Source organism: Ceratotherium simum, chromosome 6 (assembly GCF_057802395.1).
Source record: "Ceratotherium simum simum isolate JZ-2026a chromosome 6, ASM5780239v1, whole genome shotgun sequence".
Lineage (NCBI taxonomy): Eukaryota > Metazoa > Chordata > Mammalia > Perissodactyla > Rhinocerotidae > Ceratotherium > Ceratotherium simum.
In genome coordinates, this window is record NC_141905.1 from 54,732,499 (window position 1) to 54,738,498 (window position 6,000).

The following is a 6,000-nucleotide window of genomic DNA, read 5'->3' on the forward strand; positions in this document are numbered from 1 at the left end:
CAACCTTAGTGGCCTAACTGTTGCCCCAAACAATTATTAGGTTTCTCATTGTGACTTCTGCCTTCTGGCTTTTAAATTTTTTTCCCAAACTGGAGTGAATAGAATGGGCTTATTTGAGGTCATTTAATGTTGGGGGGCAAATCGAGGGTCCCTTTAGCCCATCCAACCTTAGGTAATGTTTTATTAAAACCTTAGTTTTAACCTCATTTATGTACATTTTATTCATCCCACTTTTCTTTTTAATAACTAGCTAAAGATTTCCATCCTGCTGAGACAAGTCCTGTGATTCCTCCCTTTCTGATTCCTCTTTATTTCCCCCCTTTTAATATTTGTCTTATTTACCTTAGCTTTTTTAAAAAAAAACTTAAAAAAAATTTCCACCTTGTTGAGAAGAGTCCCTTTATTTTTTTCTCAGCTTCTTTTTCTTTTTTTTGGTGAGGAAAATTGGCCCTGAGCTAACATCTGTTGCCAATCTTCCTCTTTTTGCTTGAGGAAGATGGTCCCTGAGCTAACATCTGTGGCAATCCTCCTCTATTTTGTATGTGGGACTCCACCACAGCATGGCCTGATGAGTGGTGCATAAGTCCACATCTGGAATCTGAACCCGTGAACCCCGGGCCACCAAAGCAGAGTGCACAAACTTAACCACTATGCCACCGGGCCAGCCCCTCTCAGCTTCTTTTTACTCTTTTGTTAACTTGTTTTCATTTTCATTTTCATTAGTAAGACCATGAGAGGAAGCTGAGACCCCAAATTTGATTAAGTTTCATCTTTTTCTTTTTCATAGGTTTATAACTGAAAACATCCCAATTTAGCAATACATAACCCAGATGGCTCCTACTGGGAATCGAATCCAAGTTTCCCATTATGCTGCTGCCCACACACACACATTATACACACTCACACATTTCCACACAAGTATCAAAACAGATGGGAGCAAGAGTTAGTCCTTTCAACAAATTGGGGTTCCCCTGAAACAAACTCCAGTAACCTAGAACAAAATCCCTGAAACAGAGGCAAACAAACTACACATTCACATATACACATACATACACACACACAAGTATCAAAACAAATGGAGCTCAGAGTTAGTCCTCTCTGAGTGAGATATCTAGTCCTTTCAACAAAATCAGAGCCCCCCTGACCAAACTCCAGCAACCTAGAAACCCCTGAAGCAGAGGCAAACAAATGAAAGGAAAAATAAGACTCGGTCAGTTTTAACGAGGCAACTCAACCAAGACAAATGGAGCCCAGAGTTTTTTCTCTCAGCGAGATCCCTAGTCCTTTCAACAAAATCAGAGCCCCTCAAACCATCTCCAGTAACCTGGAACAGAACCCCTGAAGCAGAGGCAAACAATGAAAGGAAAAATAGGACTCAGTCAGTTTTAATGAGGAAACTCCCCAAAAGGACGTCTGTTCCAAACCAGAAGTCAAAACAAACAAACAAACAAACAAATCTAGAGCCTATTTCCACACCACAAGAAAAATGAGCCTAGGGTCAGTGGTGCCGGGTCAGATGGAAAGTACTGGGGACAGTCCCTAGGGCAAATCACCTAGGCAGCTGCTGGACTGCTTCCCAGGAAATCCCAGTTGGCCCAGGGCCACAGAACCATAGGCAAAGAGCCTCCTGGTTGGCTCACCAAATTGTTACCAAATACAAACACAGGTTCATTTACCCGCTGCACAGTAGGGCCAATAAAGAAAAAAACTGAAACACCAGGCTTGTGGCAAGGAAAGAGGTTTACTATTTTTGAAAGGCAGCCAGACAAGGAGATGGGACTTAAAACTCAGATCCACTTCCTAACAGGGAAAAAGGGAGGGATTTTTATCTGGGGTTTTAGGTAGGGGAGGGAGAGCATGTGCTGGGGTTCTAGATAGAGGAGGAGGAGCATGTGGCCATGCTGGTTGGCGCCTTCCCATCAGCCTGTGTTTGGCCTTGAAGACTGAATTTCTTTTCCCTTGACTGTCTGGACTTTTCTGGTTAGTTTTCATCTTCAGCCTGAGTTTGGCCTTCTGAGGCTGAATCTTGATGTCTGGACCTTGACTTCCTGGGAAAGACAGCTCACTCGTATACTAGGAGAGACAGAAAGACCAGGTTAGTTTTAAACAGTTGATTATGCTGAATATGCACAGCTGCAGTTAGCAAAGCTTATCTCAAAGTTTTTTGCTCTAGGGAATATTTTTTTAACTTCTTTGTGTTCAGTTTCAAGCTGACTAGAACAATACATAATTTTGAATTTTCTGGTGAATTTACGAAACAATGTAAAAATAAATAGGTGAAATTAATTTTAATAATATCATTTATTCAACCCAATATATCCAAAATATTATCATTTCAACATGTAATCAATATAAAAAATTGTTAGTGAGCTATTGTACATTCTTTTTGCCATACTAAGCCTTCAAAGTGTGGTGTATATTTTATTGTTACAGCTCATCTCAACTGAGACCAGCCACATTTCAGGCACTCACTGGCCACATATAGCTAGTGGTTATGATGTTGGACAGCCCAGTTCTAGAAAGTGCTCGAAGGAAAGGAGGGAGTACGATAAAAGCCACCATTTCTAGAGCCCAGCCATGCACCAGGACACATCAAAGCTCCTTACACATTTCTCTCATTTGATCCTTGAAATAACCTGTGAGATTGATGTTCTTTTCTCTATTTCACCACTGAAAAAGATAAGACTTAGAGAGTTTAAGAGACTTATGTAAAGTTACATAGCCAGCAAAGGACAGAGGACAGTGCAGGTCACGCATGGATCTGTTTGACCCAAGCACTTTCTAATTTATCTCATGCTTCCCATTTACAGATATTAAGAGGTGAATTGCTCTGGACTTCACCCCAAAGCTCAGAAAGCAGGGAAGGCCTAAACAAAGCTCAGGGAACATCACTAATACCACCAGTAAGATGTGCGACCCAACCACCCATTCCCTGTGAAGGCAAGAGGCACCTACTATGTGAATCAGAGAAGCAGAAACAAGATGTCAATACATTTCCCCACCCAAAAAACTTCTACAAAAAGCAATGGTGAGGGAATGAACAAGGTGAAACAGAAGGAAAGCTACACTAACTGGAAAGAGATAAGTGAGTTTGAACATTAACAAAGGGCAGGGGTGATGATATAAAAATAATCATAACCTTGGCAGATAAACATGCAATTTCAATAAAGCAAGGGGAAGTGGATGCCAGAGGTCCCATCTGGAAGGTTGCCCTTGGGAGGAAGAGGAATCAGACTCTGTGGTCAGGGGTTACCTGGATGGCCTATGGAAAGCAAGTCAAAGGAAAAGCTAAGGTCACAATGGAGGAGACAAGGATGTGCAACCAACCAAGGTGTGCCGTTAGAACACTCCATTCAGGCCACCTCTGATCGGGTTACCAGCGCAGACACAGCTGCTTACCCGTGCTCAGCTAGGACTAGCACCAACAGCTTGAGTCCATATAAACTCTCCTCTATGGAATGAGAACTCATGCTAAGTTTATTAAATGTTTACACTATGCCTTTTCTATATTTAAAATTTAAATACCTCTTATTTATGAAATGATGGTAATAGTGGATAGCCATTGTTTAGATGGCTTTCCCTGTCTTTTTTTTTTTTTTTCAATGTCTTCATTTGGCTAATACAGAAGCTGACAACCTTATATTGGTCCTCCAGTTTTATTATTATCTTTTTGTGTGTGTGAGGAAGAACGGCCCTCAGCTAACATCTGCTAATCCTCCTCTTTTTGCCGAGGAAGACTGGCCCTGGCCTGACATCCATGCCCATCTTCCTCTACTTTATATGGGACACCACCACAGCATGGCTTGCCAAGCGGTGCATCGGTGCGCGCCTCGGATCCGAACCTGCGAACCCCGGGCCACCACAGCAGAGCGCACGCACCCAACCTGTTGCACCACCGGGCCAGCCCCCAGTTTTATTATTTTTAAAAAATTTTAGTGGCATATAAAATCAAAAAACCACTGCTTCAGATTCCATCCTTTCTCATATGTATTGGAGTTTGCTTCCCTCTGGTATAATTTCAACTACTCCCTCTTCCCTAGCTCCATCCCCTCAGCACATAAATATGCTCGAATTTGTTCTGATTAAACCAAATTAAGTGAAACTTTCCTTGAATTCCCCTCCATTCCTCTCTTGGTACACCTGAGCACCTGTTTTCTTCTTTACCACTCTTTCCTCAACTCCCCAACTGTTTTTTTCTCCCAATTTTTCACACCGGCAATCAAATATTAAACAACTGTGCAACAGTTTCTCCACCAAAAGAAAAATTAATTAAAATCTATTATTCAACTGTAATGTTTTCCCTTCTGGTTGAATCATTATTACTACAGTATTGCCTTCTTCCTATGGTAATCACCTTCGGTGGGCTCAGTATTTCAGCTACATTAAGTGTTAAATACTTCCTTGTCAGCTACCTTGGGAACTCAGCCAAGTTCACATGCTTGGGTACAAGAGAAAAGCCATGTTCCAAACTGGTTTTCAAAAATGCTTGGTTTTTCTGTTATCTTTTTACTTTGACTTAATTTCAGAATTACAGTTGCAAGAGTTGTACAAATAATTCCCAATACCTTTCACCCAGATTCCCCAAGAATGAACATTTGAGAGTAAGTTGCAGACATGATGCCATTTACCCCTTGTATTATTAAGGGTTCTCCAGAGAAACAAACCAATAGGAGATATATATACACACATCTTAAGAAAGAAAGAGAGAGATTTATTTTAAGGAATTGGCTCATGCAGTTGTGGGGGCTGGCAAGTCTGAAATCTGTAGGGCAGCCTGGCAGGCTGGAAATTCAGGTAAAAGTTGATGTTTCAGTCTTGAGTCTGAATTCCACAAGGTAACAGACTAGAAATTCAGGCAGGCTTTCTATGTTGCAGTCTTGAGGAGAATCCCTTCTTCTCTTGGTAACCTAAGTCTTTGTTCTTAAGGCCTTCAACTGAATGGATGAGGCCCATCCACATTATGGAGTATAATCTGACTTACTCAAAGTCTACTTATTTAAGTGGAAATCACATCTTAAAAGTACTTTCACACCAACAACTAGGTGGATGTTTGACCGAACAAATGGGTATCATAGACTAGCCAAGTTGACACATAAAATTAACCATCACAACTCCTAAAATCTTTCAGTATATATTTCCTTTAAAAGGATATTCTGTCAATAACTACAATAAAATTTGCAAAATCAAGAAATTGACATCAATATAATGCTAATATCTAATATACTAACCTTATTCAAATTTTACCAATTTTCCCAAAAGCCAAAAAAACAATCTAGACAGTTCCAAAATCAACAAGAAAAATGTTTAAAAATCAGAAACTGCTACCAAGAAAGTAATTTTAATGAAAGGATTGTTGACTTTTTAAAAATGCTTCTAATTGAGGAAATAAAAAGTTGGCAACTCTCTGATGGACTCACTCACTTTTTGGAATTTGATCTTCAAAATCCCAAAGTCTGGTACCTGGCTGGAGATTCTATCCATTCTCATATGCTCTAGGAAATTGTTTTTCTAATTCCCAAACTCCCCACTTCTACTGGCCCTTCTTCTACATATAAATATGTTTGCGTCTCTCCTATCTTCAAGCCAAACAAGAGCAAACAAGCCCTTCTCTAATTCCAACCTTTCTCTTTTGCTAGTTCTTCCCATCAAACCTAGATTTCTAGAAAGAATAACACACTCCTGTCTTATTTTCTTCCTCTCCCATTCACTCCCCAATCATAGTAGACCCCAAATCCATCCACCTCCCTTTTCCTTGTTTGAATATCCCCAGTTTTGTTTAGTTGCTCAGGGAAGGTGACCCCAATGCAACCTCAGGAGAGGGGCTAAGGTGGGAGTGAATTTTAATTCCCATGATGATTCTAATCCACTTGCCAGCAATTGACAGAGAAAGCTGCAAAGAAAGCAATTCTGGTTGATGAGATGATGAGGGAAGTCTACAGGCAACACCTCTGGGAAAGATATCCTTGTTCTCACAATCAGGCTTCTGATAAGAACCTTTTC